Source organism: Caretta caretta, chromosome 8, assembly GCF_965140235.1.
Source record: "Caretta caretta isolate rCarCar2 chromosome 8, rCarCar1.hap1, whole genome shotgun sequence".
In the NCBI taxonomy this organism is placed as follows: domain Eukaryota; kingdom Metazoa; phylum Chordata; order Testudines; family Cheloniidae; genus Caretta; species Caretta caretta.
In genome coordinates, this window is record NC_134213.1 from 28,215,630 (window position 1) to 28,238,858 (window position 23,229).

The 23,229-nt window shown below is 38.8% G+C and overlaps 1 protein-coding gene and 1 long non-coding RNA gene across 3 annotated transcripts in view; one reads left to right on the forward strand and one right to left on the reverse strand.

The window, feature by feature from the left end:
- Positions 1–23,229, forward strand: part of TENM2 (teneurin transmembrane protein 2) — a 2,093,216-nt gene that overhangs the window by 1,023,221 nt on the left and 1,046,766 nt on the right. The gene's annotated exons all lie outside the window — the stretch shown is intronic.
- Positions 141–16,036, reverse strand: LOC125640912 (uncharacterized). Its single transcript, XR_007357935.2, has 4 exons — positions 15,935–16,036; positions 6,724–6,822; positions 1,521–1,596; positions 141–1,307 (listed from the first exon to the last, which is right to left on the reverse strand). It is a non-coding gene; the product is annotated as an uncharacterized LOC125640912 (long non-coding RNA).

Genomic DNA, 23,229 nt, shown 5'->3' on the forward strand with positions numbered 1-23,229 from the left:
TGATAAAAATCCTCACCAATTTGTGAACACAGACCCAAACCCTTGGATCTTAAAGAACAATGAAAAAGCAATCAGGTTCTTAAGAGAAGAATTTTAATTAAAGAAAAAGTAAAAGAATCACCTCTGTAAAATCAGGATGGTAAATACCTTACAGGGTAATCAGATTCAAAACATAGAGAATCCCTCTAGGCAAAACCTTAAGTTACAAAAAGACACAAAAACAGGAATATACATTCCATCCAGCACAACTTATTTTATCAGCCATTTAAACAATACAGAATCTAATGCATATCTAACTAGATTGCTTAGTGACTTTTTACAGGAGTTCTGACCTGCATTCCTGCTCTGGTCCCGGCAAAAACAACACACAGACAGAGAGAACCCTTTGTTCCCCCCCCACCCCCTCCAGCTTTGAAAGTAACATGTCTCCTCATTGGTCATTTTGGTCAGGTGCTAGCAAGGTTGTTTTAGCTTCTTAACCCTTTACAGGTGAAAGGGTTTTTTCCTCTGGCCAGGAGGGATTTAAAGCTGTTTACCCTTCCCTTTATATTTATGCCATTCTGCATTCTACAAGTAATCTGAATGAATACATTTCCTCCTCTTGGGATTTGTCTTGTTATTCACTTACTTTAATTTACAAAAATTAATGCTATTTATTTTTTTTAGTTGTGAAATAATTGCTTATTTGCATTTGGAAAATGTTTATCTATATCAGTTACAGGGCAGTAGTTGTACTTGCAATATCTGGAATTTGTGAATTTTCCATCAGATAAACATATAACAAATTATTTCTGCAAAACATTGATTCTTATTATGAACTAGTTTCATTAGCTATACAGTGTAGTTTTATTATTATGTATTATTTTATGTCTCTGTATGCATTCCTTTATGGATTATAAATATATTAAATATAAAGGAATGCATACACAGTTATAAAAGGTTATATAATATACATATTCTGTTGTTGAATGAGTAATTGATTTATAGATCAAAAAGTTCAACAAAACAACCTCTAGGTCCATGTGCTAAGAATTTTCTGAAATGCTTCCATTCTCCTCTCGTGATTCATTCAGCATTCAACCACTGTGATAATTTCATAGAGTGATAGAAAGTAAATATTGATAAAGAGAAAACATTTTTTTTTAGTTAGTCTCAAATTATTGGGGGTGGGAAAAACGAAAGTGGTACAGCTTTTTTCCTTTCCTCATATCAGCAGTGTGAAGTGCGAATATCCAGGAAAAGTAGTGTCCAGGTTGAGGTCCAGTTGAAAATCAGGCCCATAAAGTCTTAGCTGCTTAACAGCTGTTCTGCAAGAAATGGAACAAAATTCCTGCTATATTCCTTCTGGTCCTGTTTTAGACATATTTAATTCTTTGAAGGATAAATATATACAAATATTTTCTTCAAATTATAAGAATTCAGTAGGAAATAGTATCAAGGAGGGTAAGATAGTCCTCTAATATTCTAGTCCTATGAAATCTATGAGCAGGTCTAGTAGTCCAACTAGTTGTCTAACTTACCAAGAAGACCATTGCTATAATTGCAGAAAAGTTTTCCACAGTTACAGGTTTTATTCTCATGTATAGACAGCTTTGCCTCATGGGAAAAAGAACAAAAAATAGAGGAGTCAGTTTAATTATTTTATTAATCCAGATTTTGAATTCAATAATGCATATCAAGTTTGTGAGCTTTTCACATGAAAAAACATATTTTAAAATCAGTTTCCTGTTTTGTGTTACACAAGCTGCTTGTATGTTTAAACTAAATGGAAAGAACTGATATGTAATTGGACAAATAGCTAATGTTGTCTTTAATGCTGAATGTTTAGTAGACTAGAGAGATTATTCAAAGAGTTCTAATAATCTACTTGAATAATTTACTGTTCAGTAAATCTTTCAAAATTATTCTTTCAAGAGTGTAAGAAAATGCAAAAGAGAGTTAGTACTTTGAAGGAGTTCACAATAAGCAAATATTTTAATATATACATGTAACACTTGACCTCAGAAGACTTGTTAGAGATGGATACAGAGGTTTATATTGCTTGTGGCCAGTGTGTAATGGAATATATTGTTAGTAGCCCTCAAGTCTTTGGAATCAATTAATGCAAAAGTTGCATTCTTGGTTAAATGGTTAAAGAATACACAGAGACCACTCATTTCATCATCTGATTTTTACTTTTACTTCACTGTTCTGATTTTTTTTATTATTAAAGAAGAAATAATTAATGTGGAAGAAAGACTCCTTTTGTTAAATTCTCGCTAATTTTTGAGCTAATTGCTTCAGAGGCAAATTATCATACACCAGATATGCATGCCGGTCTTTGAAATCTGTGACCAGATTTCTTTGTAAAACTTGATTGTCTCCTTTTTCTGATATCTTCCAAAATGTGTCTTTACTCTGCTTGTCTTTCACAGTTTGCAGTGGCATATCTCCAAAAGGTGCACGTTTGGAGCAAAGTCTGGCATTTTATTTTATGCAGTGGATCTAAATCATCCCTGGTATAATTCCATTGAAGATGATACAACAGGGATGAATTTGGCCCGATGAGTGTTAAGTCCTGTACTACTATCTGAAAAATGTTTAGGCAACGTAACTAGCAGCTGACTTTAGAAGGACCAATGTTGTGTTCTTGATCTGCCTTATGTAGTTAATGTGGAGGTGTCTGACGTGGGGTTTTACAAATGAGGTTATGCATATATTTCAACTACATCAGAAATCCCTAGTTAACATCAAATGTTGAGGATTATATAGGGCAAGTCCTTGGGTGCTCCTAAAATGAACAGAGGACATGTCAGTGAGTGATGTGTTAATGTTTCCACTTGATATGTCTTCATCATGGTGCTGATCTGTGCATTTCTTCCTACCTGTGATTTGTAAGTCTTTCTAACATACTTACATTGGCTTGTAATGGCCACAAATGGCTGAAAACCAAGCCCAGTTGACATAGCATAGGGTCATCCTGACTATGCCTTTTTTTACTGGCATCTGGCACAGCAGGAGTGTGTGAGGCGTACAGGATTGTACATGAGCTCTGTGCCACAGCATGATCATCTTTATTTTGGGGTGATCCTTCCTTAGCCAAGTACACAGGTTACAATAGAAAGTCTGTAAGACTGTATCCAAAGATCTGGCCCTATAAGAGGATTTGTGATACTCCTTGGGAGGCTTTCTCTCTGGAGAAACCAGTGAATGATTTTTGCTGATTTGTAAATGTAGGAGTGGGGGTTTTTTCAACTTCACCTGATATAGCGGTTGTGATCATCTTCATTTTATCCCATCATAACACAGTGTGTGTCAGAACACAATAGACCATGAGAGATATTGTAGCATTTTGTAGTGTCTGACAAGCAGTGTGAAAATAATGTAATATGGCGTTTGGTTCTTATGTATTTTATGTACTTTGTAATTGCAATAGTTATTATTTGTTTTTTTGGTAATTATGGTGCTCAATATGCGAGTTGGCGTACTAGACCAAACAAAAGTTCCATCTTGCTTGAAATTCTGTGTCTGATAGTGGCCAGTAAAAGATGGTAGAGTGGAAGATGGAAAAAACCCTATAATAGGCAATTATACAATCAGATACCTATGCATTTCTTAATTATACATATAATGTATCGGATTAGCTTTTTGCACCCTGATATTTCAATCCAGCATAGCTAATTCCCAGACAACATTAATCACAATTGCTATGGTGATCTATGTTGTGTGCAGTGAAAAGCGTGCACACACACCCACACCCCACCTGTGTGTTTACCTTCATATATTGATGAAACTCGCTGTGTCAAACTCATTCTGTGGAGAGGGCTGATTTACCTTTTAATTGTGTGGCCTGGGACCACAAATTTAGGGCTATCTGTTCAACTAAACAGGTCTTACACAGATGATTTAAGGCTTGTCTACATGGAGAATTCATGGGGAAGTTAATGTAAAGTAGGGTGGGTTTGAATTTAAAGCACATCTGCACCAATTCTCCATGTGGGCATTTATGCCACACTAAGTGCCTTTTTTGCAGTTTGGGTTAATCCACTTCCGAAGTGAATAAATCTGAACTGCACAAAGGCATTCTTAATGTGAAACAAGTATGTTCCTCCAGGGGCTTTCCCCCCACGTACACAAGCCCTATGTAGAGATAGGAGGCTTGTGTGCAGATCAAGGTTAAGATAAGACCTTTGTATTCAGCATCACTTAATGGGGGAGAAATGATACAGGACACTTTTCGATTCACCGCTATTTCTGCCCTTTGCTTGCTTGTCCATTTGCCTGTGCAGTTATCAAACTTGAAAGCACAATGTCAGTTTACATGCACAATTGTATTCCTCATTATTTGAAAATCTAACCTCACCCACAGCCATATGTTTAGAGAGATCTGAAAAAATCAGATATTTCTCTTATTCTGAATACTTGCATACGTCATATAAAATTTGCAAAGTAAACACAGACCTGTTTGCAGAATACAGCCTGTTGCTCGCTAGAATTTGATTACCTTTTTGGTTTTGTCTTGCAGACAAATCTCTTTGGAAACCCGTTTGTAACCATTCATTTGAGCTGTGCTGGCTTTGGCTTTACTTACTAAGTTTATAATTTACAGAACTTCTCTTGCTTGTACGACTTTAATTCATACAGTGTGAACAGCTTTCTGAGTCTATATCAAACAGTTTTCATTATATACAATATCATTTGATCCTTTTTATCCTGTTAATATTTGACTCTCCTCAAGGCCCATAATAGTACTTTTTAAAAAGAGCAATGGAAATTACTACAGCATGCTCTATTTCCTCTAGTCCTATATTCTCATACTGAGAAGAGAATGTTAAGGACTTGGGAATTTTGCCTGACCAAGGAATGCAAAGTCAGCTTTTTTGGCCCTGATTCTCTCCTCACTTTGTATGTCTATATACTGCAGTCCAAGGTGTGAATGCAGCTGGGGTGGACAAGCATGGCTAAAAATAGTGTAGATATGGCAGTCATACGTCAGCGTGGGCTATTCAAGCTCACTATGGACCTTTGGGACCTAGTCGCGTTGCTGAAGCCTGTGCCACTGCAGCTACACTACTATTTTTAGCCGTACTAGTGCAGCTAAAGACACTCCAGGGAAAATCAGGAATAATTCAAGTCAATTAAGTTACACCTGTAAATAGCGAAATACAAACCATGTCTCTAGTCTCTGCATTATAGTTGGTAATTTGAACTAAAACCTCAGAAAAAATACTGAACTGCAAGTATACACACATTCATATTTTGGCTGTTATGCAAAAAACATTACATAGTATACATTGAGCAAAATTAATTTAAAATAGTTAGACCCTTGAAATAGAGAAGCATGATATAATGATCAATAGTCAACAAAGGAAACACCGAAGGTTCTAGTGTGTTATCTGGTTATTTTACCAAATAGAAATCTACAGAAAACTTCCTTCCTGACCACAAAAGATGCACTGTCTTGAGGCCAAAGACAGATAAAAATGTGTAATCGTTGGGTTACAGTTTATGTTCCTAACATTCCAGGGGAAAATTATTAGGAACTGACCTGCAGGATCTGAGCACATAGACAGTCAGTTGCCTAACGTGTGGTGAGCTTGCAGGATTGGGCCCTTTGTGGTCACGCTTGATGGAACCTTTCTGAAGCATAAACAACTCATTGAGATTTTAGAGTAGCTGAGAGCCTTGAAAGATCTTAGCCAGTCCAGGCTATCTGATTGACTCTGAACTTGTTAGAGATTGCAGCTATGATTATATAGCCACAAGATACAGGCAGATTAGCAAAGTGGTAAATCATTTGTATTATTTGACTTCAGTTGTACAGCCTTCAGTTGAATTTAGCAACTTTAGAGCATGATATGGAAGATACAACAACGCCTAGGAAAGGAACTACGGAGTAAATTGTTGTAATTATGTCATTTAAATCAAGGCTTTTGGAAAGGAGATATGTAGCTTTCTACAGTATGTGAGGAAAGGTTTACAGTACAGTTGCCCTTGCAAGACTGTTGTGGTCATTAATGGTAGTAAATGGAGTAATTTTGGTACAAAGTGTAAATTCATCCTTGTTAATTCTTAAGATGCATCTGACCCGAATCCGAGGGGATACGGATGGTATTACAAGAACTGTGTTTATGTCACATGGGAAAAATAGAGGCTTTCATCAAGCTGTGTTAGCAAAATTCAGAGCTATCTTTACTTTCTTATTCATTTTTTGAAAGCAGCATTTTACACAAGGTACTATTACTATGGCTTTATTAACTGAAGATGTATAACTTTGTTAGCTTTATTTATTCAAGACTACATTAGCTTTGAACTATGCATGCTAAGTTGAACTTTAAGGTAGATAAGAGCATCCCGCAAAGCTGCAATGGCTTAGTGGATGGGCATATTGTGCATTCTAAATTGATTTAGGTACATATTAAATGATCACTGTATACATTACATGTAATTGTATAAGCACTGCAATCTATTAAACCTTATCACTGAGTCGATTTGCTCAAAAATCAAAATATTACATAAAATATTGCTTAAATTCAAATTATTAAAGAAACAGCTTGAGGTCCTCTAACAATAGGAAAATTTGTTGGAGTTCACATGGGTGTGCCTGGCTTTCCATTAGAGTGAATTTTTAGATCTGTGCCTTAAAAATGTACAGCTAAGAGAATTTACTAAATATATGTTATTTTGGTGGAAGAAAGATATTTTAAAATAAATTATTTGTTAACACTTTATGAATTCTCTTACCAAAATATCTATGTTCCAGGCATGGCTCTCCAGTGAGTTTGGGGGACGTATATTGATGAATCTCTCTTTCAGCTGTGCAGGCTTCTATTGTAGTGGGAACTGGAGAAGAGAGTTTGTAAAGTCTACTTTAGCATTAAACAAAGAGAATACTTGTACTTGTATGACTGATCTTCTTTCAAGCTGTTTTCTTGAGATGATTGGTCTATCGCTGCACAAAATGTGTAAAGGCAGTAAGTCGTCACTCAAAATACAATAATAAAGTAGGCAGTTTTCTAATAAAGTTTTTCTGTTTTTGACAAACAACAAAAACCAAAACCTACCTGAGACACATTTTAAAATACATGTAGAGGAAAATAATGTGTTACTGATCCCCATACCAAAGGCAGATTACTTCCATCTTCACATTTGATCAGTTGTGCTGGGTGCCTTACTGGGGGGAGAGGAAAGAAAGGTACACCCACAGCTTCCCTCCTCTGCACTTGCCTGTGTGGGAGGGAGTAGTGGCTGTGCATAGCCTGCGAATGAACTGTGAATTTCCCTGTGAATGAACTAGCAGTGTGGGTAGCCCTCACAGGGGTGTAACCAGATTCCTGATGCCTCTTAAGTTCCTGGATGTGAGAAAAGTGACAACTTTGTTATGATTTACTATTTATCATGTATATTGTGGTAGAACTTAAAGGTCCCAAACAGGATTGGATCCAGTTATCCTGCGTTCTGTACAAATACACAGAGATGTGGTCTCTTTTGCACCAAAGAGCTTTCAGCCTAATTAAAAAAAAGGAAATGAGAAGTAAGTGTGGCCAACAGTAGGAGAGAAAGGGGAAGGTAACAATAGTCATGATGACATGTATGTGCACAACTTGATGGTTCTCTAGTAATTACAATTTTAAATGTTATTCTGTTCAAATCCCCTCACTGTGCTCCCATGCACATTTGTCCATTAGCTATTAGCCCATATTGTAAAACATGGTACACTAAACATAGTACAGTGAAACCTTTGTCAACGGACAACCCCCCACTTATTATGCAACCTCCTGTCTTAAGAGACTGTCCTAAATATAATAAGTACCGTTCTACTCTACCTTCGTTTAGAAGGCTAAAATCTGCGGCTTGTTAAACAACCAATTTTTGTCAGTCCTTTGCTGTACTTAAATGTGGGCAAATTATGGTAGGTCCTCTATATGCATTATAGCTCGAGATGGAAAAATATAGCTTGAAGAAGCATAGATAAGATACACTAATTATTAAATACACTAGTATTTGTACATCAGGCAAAATATGTCATGGAGAAATTGGCCATAGTTTGCCATATGTATGATTTAAAGGATATAAGGTGCAATTATAAAAAATTTATGGGATAAAATGGGCTTTGATTTGATAAATAATCTCAGCCTGATTGATAAATAATCATGATGATTAGTGCTATATAAATACGTAGATCTGTCTGAATACAAGGTTTCATTAGGTCAGACAGTTCCTTGCCCTACATGGAGTAAAGTAAAACAGCCAAGCAGAAGACAAATATGTCAGGGAAATTAAGGGTGGAGATGGGGGTGGAGGGGAGTGAATGGTACGCATCATCATCACTCTTCTCCTGCCTGGTGACTCCTCTTCATTATTTGCCTGGGCACATAGGGATGGATGGGGCCTGAGATAAGATGCAGCTACTCTACATCATTGTCCCACAGCAAATCAGCAGAATTTCCTGTGATACTCATAGGTGTTTGTTGTAGCACTAATTATTCTTTTCAGTAATACTGTAGTAACTAGTAACTATAGTTACTAGTAACTTATAGTAACTATAAGTAGTTATAGTAAATAACTGTAGTACTAGTTATGGGCCAGGAAACCATTGCGCTACATGCTGTAAAAACAGAGCAAAAATAGTCCCTGCCTCAAGGAGCATACAATCTAATTCCCATGCTGCAACTTTTGTCCCACTCAAAGGGAGTGGGGGGGGGGGATACAGATGAGGATGCAGTTGTGAATGGCTTTTCAATGTGGCATGCTCAGGTCCAATAACAAAACATTTAAATCTGAAGGCTTTGAAATAATCTATTTTCATTTTGTTAATTTTCACATGTGAAACCTATGGTTTTTTTGACACTTTTATATTTAGTCATGTGTAGATATTTTATTTTATTTCCCAGCAAACCTAGTTTTTGTTAGAAGTGTTATGAGAAAGTTCATCCCATTAACATTTGGAAATTTGCACATATCTTGCCTAGGGAGTAGTTCACTGGTTTTCAGGCAAGGAAAGTGACACAGATATCTGATACGCCATGCATTCTGAGGTTCATAGCTCCAGAACACTTGAGAACATAAGAACGGCCATACTGCGTCAGATCAATGGTCCATGTAGCCCGGTAGCCTGTCTTCTGACAGTGGCCAATGCCAGGTGCTTCAGAGGGAAAGAACAGAACAGGTATTCATCAAGTGATCCATCTCCTGTCGTCCATTCCCAGCTTCTAGCAAACAGAGGCTAGGGACACTTCTGAGCATGATTTTGAACTCCTTCCCACCCTGGCTAATAATCACTGATGGACCTATCTTCCATGAACTTATCTAGTTCTTTTCTGAGCCCTGTTATAGTCTTGGCCTTCACAATATCCTATGGCAAAGGTTGACTGTGTGTTTTGTGAAATACTTCCTTTTGTTTGTTTTAAACCTGCTGCCTATTAATTTCATTTGGTGACCCCTAGTTCTTGTGTTATGAGAAGGAGTAAATAACACTTCCTTATTTTCTTTTTCCACACTAGTCATGATTTTATAGACCTCTGTCATCTCCTCACTTTGTCGTCTCTTTTTCAAAAGTCCCAGTCTTATTAATCTTTCCTCATATGGAAGCAGTTCCATACCGCTAATCATTTTTGTTGCCCTTTTCTGTACCTTTTCCAATTCAAAAATATCTTTTTTGAGAGGGGGTGACCACATCTGCGTGCAGTATTCAAGATGTGGGCATACCATGGATTTATATAAAGGCAGTATGATCTTTTCTGTCTTATTATCTATCCCTTTCCTAATGATTCTGAACATTCTGTTAGCTCTTTTGACTGCTGCTGCTGCACATTGAGTGGATGTTTTCAGAGAACTATCCACAATGACTAAAAGATCTCTTTCTTGAGTGGTAACAGCTAATTTAGACTCCAATCATTTTATATGTATAGTTGGGATTATATATTCCAATGTGCATTACTTTGCATTTATTAACATTGAATTTCATTTGCCATTTTGTTGCCTAGTCACCCAGTTGTGTGAGATCCCTTTGTAAATCTTCGCAGTCTGCTTTGGACTTAACGATCTTGAGTAATTTTGTATCATCTGCAAATTTGGCCATCTTGCTGTTTACCCCCTTTTCCAGATCATTTATAAATATGTTGAACAGTACTGGTCCCAGTACAGACCCCTGAGGTACACCACCTTTTACCTCTCTCCATTCTGAAAACTGACCATTTATTCCTACCCTTTGTTTCCTATCTTTTTACCAGTTACTGATCAAGGAGAGGATGTTCCCTCTTACTTTGCTTAAAAGACTTTGGTGCAGGATCTTGTCAAAGGCTTTCTGAAAATCTAAGTACACTATATCCACTGGATCACTCTTTTTCACATACTTGTTGACCCCCTTAGATAATTCTAGTAGATTTGTGAGGCATGATTTCACTTTACATAAACCATGTTGACTCTTCCCTAACACATTGTGTTCATCTATGTGCTGATAATTCTGTTCTTTACTATAGTTTCAACTAGTTTGCCTGGAACTGAAGTTAGTCTTACCGGCCTGTAATTTCTGGGATCACTGCTGGAGCCTTTTTCTAAAAATTGGTATCACATTTGCTATCCTCCAGATTTGAATTATCAGGGATCTTCAGAGCACATCAGAATGGAGAATTGTGGGTTGGGAGGGAGCTAAGAAATTTTTATTAAGCAATGGCAGGAGCTCAGCAGATAAACTGTTGGAACCCATAATGAAGTCTTCCAGAAGCAAAAAAGGGAGGCCAATGGTTTAGAAGAAGGGAGCTGGGGTCTATAAGTGTTGTAATAAAGGTGCAACATGGGAGACATGAACTATTGGAAACTCACTGGGAGACTCAAAGGATCTGATGTGTTACAGAGTAGCTCCATTAGTATTAGAAGAGTGTGGATTTACGCAAGCATAATAGAGAGCGGAATCTTTCCCTTAAGAAGTTCAACTAAGGTCTCATCTACGCTGCCCAATGGCGTGCCTGATTACAAGATGGAAATCCCTCTAAATAATTGAAACAGAGTTCAGGCTTAATATAGATAAGACTAAATGTGTATTACTTGTGTTCCCTAAATCATACTACAGCCTTGAACTTTGCAGAACTGTAACAAAAATTGGGAACATTATTAGAACATCATATGGTCTCATCTACACTGTAAGAACAACCTGTGTCCTAACTGTAGTGTGGAATACAAAGAGGAAGGATGATTCAGTGGCTAGAACACTAGCCTCTCACTTGCTCTGGGCAAGTCATTTAGCCTCTCTGTGCTTCAGCTTCTATAAATTGGGGATAATAGCACTTCCCTACCTATCAGAGGGTTGTGCAGTTAAATACATTGAAGATTGTGAGCTGCTCAGAGATTACGAAGCAGGGGGGGGGAATAAAAATTCTTAGGCAGATTGGGACTACTGTGTTGTATGTATTTGGGTACCCCAACAAAATAGTTTCTGCACTGTAGATGTGATTCTCTTCTCTGTAACACTGGTAATAAATCCAAACTCTGTTAACTTTGAGTGAGTTCCTCTCGATTTACACTGGTATAACAGATCTAGCTCTTGGAGTTTCTCTCCCAGTGACCTTATAAATACCTCATGCTCTCCAGATTGCCTCCACTTTCCTACAATATGCTGGCTCCAATAATCTAAAGTTTTAGATACTCAGCCAATTCAACCAAGCCTTTTACATTTCAACCACCACAAATGACAATGCTCTAATCAAATGACATTATCTCTTAAGTAAATGTTCCTTTTTTTTCTTTAAACAAACTGTTCTTTCTTTTTCTTTTTCTTTTTCTTTCTTTTTTTCCCTGGCACTAATTGTACCTTGTATAGCTGCTCCTGGTCAGCTCTGCTTTTTCCTAATTGGAAAACTGGGATAGATACAGCATGGTATCTGAAATGTTATTCTTGCGATTCTTGATTAAATTGGTCCTGTCATACCATTACAGTACTTTGTGGTCCAGAATCAACCTGTGCCAGTCCACAATCAGTGTGCAGATGTCTATTTGGGCTTTCTGTGTAGATTCAGTATTCTTGGAAAAAGCAGACTAGATACAGCATAATGACCCTGTACTCTTCTATTACATAAAAGAGGGAGAACTAGGCACGTGCACTCCGAAGTGAACAGATGTTGATGGTTAATTCTGTTGCCCTGACCAAGTGATTAAGGGAATTAAACCTGGCCCATTCCATTATGCTGAGTATCCTTACACCCACTCTTGTTTAGAGGCAAACTACTGCTTAAAGTGAAGAGTTATTGAAAAGCAGAGCACAAAACAAACATTATCAATCACAGATGTGACATTTAACCTTTCCGGCTAAACAAATACATTTATGAATACAGGATTCCCATGATGTGACCAATTGAATTAGATTATGAGAAAAAAGAATAATATGAGACAGCCATTTGAGGTCTGCTTTGCACTTCAGATCCATGAAAATTGCATCTATTAAAGGGGGCTAGGGTGTAAAATGTACATATAAAAATTTTAGCCTATTTTCTCTGTAGCACTGGAGTGTATTTTGCTTTTGTTTAAACAATATCGCTGTTCACTTTTCTATCAAGCTTTTCCCCTAGGTGGTAGTTTATGATTTTTAATGTAATTTTTGTTCGTCTCTTATGACAAATGCAGAAAACTAGGCAGCTGGGAAATTGTAGAAATAGGCTTAAATGGAGTTTAAAAAGTCCCTCTTCTCCCGTGCATCTGACAAAACCAAGTTTTACAAGAATACTGGGTTCAGATTGCAATACTATCACCATAATATTACCTGTAAAATATGGTTATGTTAATTATATTAGTTTATTTTTTCCATAAGAAAGGGAGAAATTTTGCTAGAACTATTACCTTTAATATTAATGCAACTGCAAAATTGAAGCTGAAACTCAAGGTTGTGTCTCTAACAGATTCAATCACAGTTTGCTTAGCCATTTCTTTCCAAACAGTACAGTGTAGTACAGTGCTAAGATTAACATTATAAGGTGCTTGCTTCCATTTCAGGACATAAACTTGTATTTACATAAACTTGTATTTATTAAAGCATAACTCACCATAGGTGAACTGTTTTCTTAAATTTATATGATATCCTCATCTTGCAGGGATAGAAAAATCTACCTATTAGCCAGAAGAACAATCCTGCTAGCTAGATGTAAATAGGAAAGATAAAGGATGGGGATGGGTGCAGGGGATTTTAGGGGTAACACCCTAATAAGAAGCCGACCCTCACCAGATGAGAGGAGCGAGTGTGCTGGGATTCCAACCAGAAACTGTTGCTGGATCCAGGTTAGCACACCGGCCTCAGGATCCTGCTTTGGAGGTGTTTTCTTTTGTATTAGTCTCAGGCTAGTAGGTGTCTGATAAGTGTGAAGCTCCACCGCCACTGCTGCCCTTCCCACCCTTCAGTGACTGTAGTGAGGAGTGACTGGAGGAAGAAAAGGTGTACCCTCTACTCCCCAACAGCCTGCTGTTCTCAGTTTTTCTCCATGAACAATTCTAATGCCGCCTCATGGCTTTCCCAGGTAAAGAAAGCAGCATAAAATTGACAGTTTCACCATCACCCACAGGTTTTTGAACAACTGTGAAACTGGCAAGTGCTGTTAATTTCACTTTGCTAATGTTTGGTGAAGATATGAGCTGCAGTGAAAGCACTAGAGCTCTGTCAGTATACTCAGGAAGACAGTGTTGCATCTGTTAACCTTCTAAGCATGAGCTGAAAGTAATCTTCGCAATTGTAGGGCTATATAACACTTGTTTTCCTTTTTTTAAAGGAAAGCTCACATTCTACAGAAATCAATGGTTTAAACCCCCCTAAGGGGTTTTCACCTTCCTCTGCAGCACTGGGCACATGTCACTTGCAGCTTTGAACTAAAATAAATGGTGGATTCTCTGTTACTTGAAGTCATTAAATCAAGATTTGAGGACTTCACTAACTCAGACAGTGGTTGTGGGCTTCTCACAGGAGTGGGTGAGGTTTCATCATGTTTGATGTGGAAGAGGTCAGACTAGATGATCATGATGGTCCCTTCTGGCCTAAAAGACTGTGAGTCGAATAGGGAAGTTTGTGCAAGTGTATTTTTCAGACATTGATACTCAGGATTCCTGCATAGCTTTATGTTCTTGTTATTGAATGCATTTCATGTTTCTAAAAATTAATTTTAGACAAGCTACTTGACATTCTAAATTGGTAGAAATTAATTTTCACATTTTTTTATATATAAATTGTTTTGATAATATTTACTTTTGTTACCGCTGTTAGTAAATAAAAGAAAACATTTTTATTTGAGTTGAAAATAGCTATCCTTGAAAACAAAAAATTCATTACCATTTTCTAGGATTCCTGAGAAGGGTTTCCATTACAACAAAAGAGCAACACTGTATATAAAATTCATATATTCAGAGCTGGTGTGTGTGTTCATGTATGTGTGTTCAGGTATATACTATATCCTGCCTTTCTGCATTTTTTTGTTTGTTTGTGGTGATGTGTGCCAAACACATTTTTCAAGCAACATGGCATTTTTTCCATCCTGCCCTGGTTAATTTTTAGTATAGCAAGGTCAACAGAAGTTTTAACAGATCATCAGTCAGCTTGTAGGTATCTGAGGAACTGGCCAGTTTTGTTTTGCCTCCACAGTTCCTGGCAGGATGGACAAACCTCCTTGTGGTAGATGTTTGGGGCTAAAGCATTTCTAAACTAAATCATAAGCTAAAAATTACATTTCTGATGCAATTGCACTTTAAGGTAGTTGGCTCTGTGCCAGATATTCTGGCTGACTTTGGGGGCTGAGCTGCTGTATTCTTGGCTTCCTTTTCTTCCTGAAGCACTGAAAGTACACATACCCTGGCATGCCTCTACAACCCACTGCTTGACTCCAGCCTGCCAGACAAACAAGTAGAGAAGAAGCCTAAATGAAATAAACTGCCCCTTTTCTCAAATGGAGGGTATGTTTAGCAAGTTCTGCTAGTTATGTGACTACTAACCACACAACTTGGCTCAAACCCCTATACATCCCACCCCTGGATAGGGTTGCCAACTTTATACTCGCACAAAACTGAACACCCTTGCTCTGTCCTGTGCCCCACTCCTTCTCTGAGGCCCAACCCCGCTCACTCCATCCCTCCTCCCTCTGTCACTCGCTCTCCCCACCCTCAGTCACTCGCTCATTTTCACTGGGCTGGCTCCGGGTTGGGGAGTTGGGTTGCGGGGGAGGGGGGTGAGGGCTCAGGCTGTGGGGGCAAGCTCTGTGTTGGGGCCGGGGATTCGAGATGTGGGAGGGGGCTCCGGGCTGGGGCAGGGGGTTGGGGTGTGGCAGGGGGTGAGGGCTCTGGCCGGCCGGGGGTGCAGACTTTGGGGTGGGTCTGGGGATGAGGGATTTAGGGTGCAGGGGGATCTCAGGGCTGGGGATGAGGGGTTCGGAGAGTGGAAGGGGGATCAGGGTTCGATAGTCCAGTTGTCCTCTAAATCAGTGGTTTTCAAACTTTTTTTCTGGGGACCCAGCTGAAGGAAATTGTTTATGCCCACGACCCAGTGGAGCTGGGGATGAGGGGTTTGGGGTGTGGAAGGGGCTCAGGGCTGGGACAGAGGGTTAAGGTGGGGGGGGTGAGGGCTGCGGGATGGGGCCAAGAATGAGGGATTCAGGGTGCAGGGGGGGAGGAGTCAGGGCTTTTGGCTGGGGTGCCGGCTCTGGGGTGGGGCCAGGGATGAGGGGTTTGGGGTGCAGGAGGGGCTCTGGGTTTGGGGGGGGCTCAGGGCTGGGGCAGGGGTGTAGTGTTGCGGCACAGACTTACCTCCGGCAGCTCCCAGTCAGCAGCGCTGAGTCAAGGTGGGTGTGCAGGAGGAGGTTAGGGCTCTGGGCTGGGGGTGCAGGCTCTGGAGGGGGGCTAGGGATGAGGGGTTTGGGTGCAGGAAGGGGTTCCAGGTTTGGGGGGTGGCTCAGGGCTGGGGCAGGGGTGTAGTGTTGCGGCACAGACTTACCTCCGGCAGCTCCCAGTCAGCAGCGCAGTGTGGGTGCTAAGGCAGGCTTTCTGCCTGTTCTGGCACTGCCTTCCGCGCTGAGCCCCGGAAGTGGCAAGCAGCAAGTCCAGCTCATAGGTGGAGGCGCACAAGCAGTTCTGCACGACTCTTGCCCACAGGCACCGCCCACCCCTAGCTCTCACTGGCCGGGAGCTCGGGGCAGTGCTCGGGGCGGGGGCAGCACTTGGAGCCCTGTGGCTCCCCTTCCTAGAAGCCGGACCGCTGCTAGCTGCTTCCAGGGCGCAGTGCAGTGTCAGAACAGGTAGGCACTAGGCTGCCTTAGCTGGGCAGCACCACTGATGGGACTTTTAACGTCCCAGTCAGCGGAACTGACCAAAGCGACCTTGTGCCTTACATGCTGCGACCCGGTATTGGGTTGCGACCCGAACTTTTAAAAATGCTGTTCTAAATTGTAGGCTCTCAACTTGTGGGTCATCTGGAAAGGGAGGGGAGTCACAACCACCATCCCTTACCGTATAGATAGGCTGGAGGGGCTCCTAAAATTATGAGAGGAGGGGGTCCCCTTGCTCTTTTGTGAGATGAGTACATGGCATGGGAAATATTGGTAGCCACTTCTCTAATGTGAAATTTGTGAGTTCTCAATCATTAACTCTTCCTGTCTACTTAGGAATGACTCATTGATTTACAGGCATCCAGGTGTTATTAGACAAGAGTGGTCTTTCCCATTGTAGGTTGCTTTCAATCTCTATGGGATCATTAATGGTGTTCTGTTAAACATCCCAATCAATGCAGTTTTTTATGGCATTCTGTTTGATTTATATCACAAAGTGTGGTAGAAAGAATAACAGAATGAAAAGACAAAATGCAACAGAATTACTAATATAAGAACAGGTCGGATAATGAATACGTGGATTGAAAACAACATTAGAAGCAACTTTTTTAAAAAAAAATCTTGAATTGAATGAAAGATGGATGTGCCTGGGATAGTTCTTTTCTTATCAAACTAAACCATGAAACCAGTGTGGATCTATTCATCTATGGCAGAGGATCCTCTGGTGATTATTGTTACTGTGCTGGTGAAGAGGGGGGAAAAATAGAAAATGCTTCATTTCTCTCTACTGTCATCACTCATCCTAATGAGGACAAGAAAGGTTACCCCTACTAGGAGCGTGATGCTTTCATGTACTCTGAAACCCACCTGCTCACTTCCTAATGAGAATGTAATGTATGGATGCACTGTGATCCTGCTATGTTGTTTTTGAAATACATTACACAAGGAATAACTGTCAGCTGCTTCTTCAGTAGCCACGACTTTTTAAATTTAGACACCTCATGATATGCACTTGAAATAAATTTGTGGGATCCTTTATTCTGATTGTTACAGACCTCACCAAATGTCACGTATATCACTTATAACTATGATTCTGGGAGGTTTGTTGGCTGCTTTTGACTCAGTAAATATGTTTGTTTGCTACAGGTTCAGTATATTACTTCACTGGCTAATGTATAATATAGTATAATACACATCCTGACAAATATTGCAGTTTGAGTTTATAATTTAAAAAGAACTGACAAAGCCAATCAGTTTGCAGAGATTATTAGTTGGAAACACAATATTTGTAGCATGTTATTTTTGACATACGTAAACTATATCATTTGTTTAATGTTCTTCTGTTCAGGATGTGTATGTATTTGGGAATCATACAATGGTGGCATGAAATATTTACTACAAGATAACACTATACTTTATAACTTTAAGGTTTCTATTGCTTCTAGTTTAAATCCTGTGTTATTTAGTTATTTCCAGTACCTGTCTGTAGTTCTGAGCACTATTAGACAAATAAAAATACAAAATTACAAATACAGTGTACAACATATCTCAAATGGAATGGATTGCTCCTAGTTGAAATCATCAATACAAAGATAACGCTGATATAAACCACCTTGTTCATTCCCTCTTTCTCAAGACACCTGAGAGGAAATGATGGGCTTTGCAGGGGCCCCCAAAGATTGACTGTTCCAGAGTCTGTCAGACTAAAGCTTGGGTTGAGTAGAAATCATAATGGAAAATGTCATGATCCCATCTTTTCCATGTTATTCCAGGGACCTGTTTGCTTGAGAACCTCCAGTGGTTAAAACTGTGCAGAGTGAGAGCTGTAAACATCAGGTAACCAAGTTCTAACAGCAGTGCAGATTACAGAACACTACGGGTAATACATTCTTTCTATTAGGCATCACTTAATGCAGAAGATGGCCACCTGCCTATTAACTTCAATTTTAGAATGTTCTCATGATGTGGCCCCATGTAGAGCACACTACAATAGTGACAAAGGCAGGGATGACTCTAGTAAGGTCTATATTTGAAGGAAAATGTCACATTCTTCTTGCCAGTTTTGGATGGATTTAAAGTGTTCATGATGTTCCATCCTAATTCTTTAAATAAATTATTATTGTTGTGTGTTCACAATATGTCAAATACTGTGGCCCCAAATATGCCCTTAGTTTCACCCTACAGGCTGGCTGACAACAGAGGGGTTGCAAAGATGTAATTAAGGGCAGATTTGAAGCCCCTACTGTATGTCTAAAAAAGCAACTTTCTTCATGGAACTTATATTTACATAGCCTTCATTGTATAGTGTTCAGTGGAGACTTATATTGTAGTTTGTTCTGAAAAAAATGAAATGCAATTTAATATTAAAATTTTATTCTGCTAAATATTTTTGGCAATGACACATCAAATTAAAATATGTTAGGGCTGGAATTTTCAAAGAGGCTTAATGAAGCTGGGTGTCCAACTCCCAGTGTAAATCAACTGGAGTTGGGTTCTAGCTCTCTTAATGCCCTTTGGGAAATTCTTAAGTTAAATTAAGCAGTTAAGCTAAATGTCAAATGGTGATGTTTGCTGTCAAATTTGGAGGGTGTATCTAGTGGGGTATTAGAGGGGGTCAATCCTGGGTCCTGTTCAATATTTTCATTAATGACTTGGAGTAGAGAGTGTGCTTATAAAAAATGCAGATGACACCAAGCTGAGAGGGGTTGGAAGCACTTGGGAGGACAGGTTTAAAATTCAAAATGGCCTTGACAAATTAGAGAATTGGTCTGAATTCAACAAGATGAAATTCAATAAAGACAAGTGCAGAATACTTCACTTAGGAAGGAAGAGTCAAATGCACAGCTACTAAAAGGAGAATGACTGTCTAGGTGGTACTACTGCTGTAAGGATCTGGGGGTCATAGTCAACCACAAATTAAATGAGTCATCAATGTGCTCCAACTTCTAAAAAGGCAAATATGATTCTGGGGTGTATTAATGGGAATGTTGTATGTAAGACACAGAAGATAATTGTCCTGCTCCACCTGACACTGGTGAGGCCCCAGATAGAGTAGTGTGTCCAATTCTGGGCACCACAGTTTAGGAAAGATGTGGACAAATTGCAGAGAGTCCAGAGGAGAGCAGCAAAAATAATAAAAGGTTTAGAACACTTGGCCTATGAGGAAAGGTTGAAAATACTGGGAAAGTGTAGTATTGACAAAAGAAGACTGAGGGGCAACCTAATAAGTCTTCCATTATGTTAAGGGCTTTTATAAAGAGGATGGTGACCAATTGTTCCCCATGTCCACTGAAGGTAGGACAAGAAATAGTGGGCTTAATCTGCAGCAAGGTTAGCTATTAGGAAAAACTTTCTAACTGTAATGGTAGTTACGCTTTGGAATAGGCTTACAAAGGTGATTGTGGAGTCCCCATCATTGGAAGCTTTTAAAAACAAGTTGGACAAACACCCATCAGGGATGTTCTCAGTTTACTTGGTCCTGCCACAGCACAGGGGGGCTGGACTTGATGACTTCTTGAGGTCTTTGCCAGTCCTATGTTTCTATGATTCTATGTTTTACACTTTGAAAACCACCGAGGCTAGCTAGCTATACATACATTTCTTTCTCTTGTGGGGGTCTTCTCTGAATATAGAATAATATTGTCAGTAAAAACAAGTGAGAATTTGAAATGAGTTAAAGATGGGCCTGTACTCTTTAGGTCTAGATTTCTTCCATGTCAGAGGGTGTTTAGCTAAAGGACTTGGTTAGGCCCATCTATACTATTAATGACACATTTCTCCTAGTTGATCCTATTTCTTTGGCTGATTTTGTGAGTGTTTGGGAAAGAAGATTATTTTATATTTCCACAATATCGCATTCATATGTCTATCCAAAAGCAGCTCTGTTCCTCACTTGTGTGTGTATGTGGGGGAGGGGAGGAGTAAGTAATTCAGCTTGACTGGTAGGCACAAAGTCTAGAAAAGCAATCAGTTACTTCCCTTATCTCAAAAGAGTGTGTGATGATGAAAGAATTGCTTAGGTCAGTTTCCACTGAACAGTAGTCCATTGTGAAAAAATTCATCCTAGTCTTTGGCCTGCTAATAAAAATCACTCATAGAGCAAAGTAATTTTCAGTCAGAAGGACATTTAGGATCAAGGAGTTCACCATCAGGAGTTCAGGAGACAGGGAGCCGAATTATACTTAGCCAGTGGGGAAAATGGGAAATACAGGGTTAGACTGGAGGAATCTTGGCTAGGTTATTTTATCTTTTTACTTTTTGGGGTGGTGGGCGGAGAGGAAGTCAGTAGTTATGAGTCCAATTTTACTGGGTTAGGGATCTTTCCTCCTACTAGTTGGCAAAGGTGGGAGACCAAGATCCCAGGTTCTTGACTGACAGGTTTGTTTCAGAGTCGTCGGCCAGAAAATGTCTTCAGGTGGGTTGGTCTATTCAGTCTCTCCTTAGTGGACTTACATCCAGAGAGATGTACACCCTCACCTCTGGAAACCATGCTGTCTTCCTGGTCAGTGACCTAAACCTTAGGGAGATACTGCGTAGATTCAATTCTCTCCACAGCATCTCTGTAAAACATCTGATTCCATAGGGCAAAGTCACAGACTTGGGAGGGCAGAGGTTTAGTGGCTGCATAAGTACCACATGACTGTTTTAGAGGGTATCAGCTTCCTTTTCAAGGATGTACACTGGCATATGATGCTGTTGGACTGCAGAGTTCTTGAGGCCTCTGTGCTGCTGAAGCTACTGGGACATGACATATTGTCCATATGTATTGTTTTAAATCATTTAATTTGGTTTAAACCAGGACATCTGCTTTGAATCACAGAATGAAAAAACAAATGAAGATTTCTAATATTATTACAGTATATTCACTTAAGTCATAATACAAAGATTAGTGTTACATAAAGGCTTTCATCATAAAAATTTATATTCTGATGAAAAAAGATTGTGTTAATGACACAGAGCTACTGAAAGATAGCACTCTTCTATGATATGTAATAGAAATTTAAATTTTTTATCCTTCAACCTATTTTTCCCCATTATACATATTATACCACTTTTACCTCTACATTTCCTATATCTATCTCACTGATAAGCTTAAAAGAGGATACTTGAGAATTAATGATTTGACAAAAATGTTTCAATTTCTATAATGTACGTAAAAAAAGGTGTACCATTACTTTTTATATCTTCCCCCACACCTAGATTTAGTTGGAGGTAAAATGGTCAGTCAGTCAGTTGGATAATTCTTTCAGCTACTGAACAGCGTTAAGACTCAAGACAGAAGAATTTTAAAAAAAAGTATACAGTTGTATGAAAAGAAAAAGCATTGAGGACATAATTTGTTATATTATTTCTACCAGGGTTTGCAGTATCATTTCTGGCTTGATTCTCCTCACATACCAGTGTAAGACATTGATCCTGCAAACACCTTTAGTTTTACACACATTGGCCCTGATACAGGAAAACATCTAAATACATGTTTAAGTGCTTTTCTCAATAAGGATGATTTCCTGAATCGGGGCCATTGGTACTCCCATTGAAGTCTGGGTACTACTCACTTACATAATGTTAACTGTGTGGGTGTTGACAGGACTGAGGACTAAATCAGAGGGAAATGTAGCCTTCCCAGTTTTAATGATTTTATCACAAGTGGTATTGTACTATTTTATGTTTTTTCCCCTTAAAGTCCCAACTGTTGGAATCATGTTATTATCTGAGAATCTCTGCTTTCATTTAAAAAAAAAAGTTCTAGCCCTTTTATTGGTGGCAGATGTTTGAACATGTGAATCCTAAAGGCTCTAACCCTAGATAGCAAATAAAAAGAACCCAAACTGTATTATTTTTAGAATCCCATTAATTTTAAAGCAATCTCATGATTTTTTTTGTGGGGGGTCTGACTCATAAATTTTTAAACACATAGGTTGACAATATTTTACAGCAGTTAATTAAGTCAATGATGTTCATTGGTGCAAAACTAATGTTAAATTGGAGGTGAATCAAGCCCGGGATGTATTTTATTTGTAAATTACTATTAATACAGAGAACTCCTAGTTTCATCTGCCAGTATTAAAAGCAACTCATCTTTCAATAACATCCTTGTGATTGTTTTGAAGGTGATTGTTCAAAGTACATTTTAAGAATATTTTTAAAAAGATTTTAAATTAAGGTTTTAAATCTTCAGAAGAACTTGTGGTGTAGGCTTAAAATTACAAATAAATATCTGCCTTTTGTTGCAGTTTTTAATTTGTCGATAACTGCATTCTGAGTTCTGTGTTTCTCTTGGAAGAGCCAATAACATCACTAACACATAAAACAAAGGTTGGACCTGCATTCCTTATGGTGCTTTCAGTGCAAATGATAGTATCCAGTTCTTTCAGGAGAAATAGAGTATTTAAATGCAGGTCTTTGCATGTAAATGAGATGAAATGGTTTTTAACTATTTTGTTTTTAAAATGTATTTTTGGCTTTAATACCTACCCGATATTCTTGTAAGGATTTAAGATAGAACAGGTTTTTAAAATGTATTTAAATTCACCTTTAGTTTAATAATTATTTTTATGAAGAAGTTAAACAATTTGAAACAATGCATGTTTGCTTTATAACATTTTCTTGTTCTAAAATGGAACTGCAGTGTAACAACAGGAAAACTGTGCCATTTAGTTTAATACACTCTGCCACCAGTCTTCAGTCTTAGTCATCATGGGGACTGGTGCTGTTTATATTTTTCAGGATTTTAGCATAATCAATATTCAGATTTCTCTTCCATTTTATCTTGCATATCCCTTGAGAAGAAAAATGATCAAATCTGTAAAAGATAGTTTTCCTCCCATTTAGGGACTATCCTGAGTGGGGTGGCTGGGGTTTAGAGCTGCAATACACTAGTGAATTTAGGGAGAGGTAGTACAGGAATCACACACCAGTGCACAAGGGAGTTGAATCCCAAAATCATGGTGTAGCCTTGCTTCCT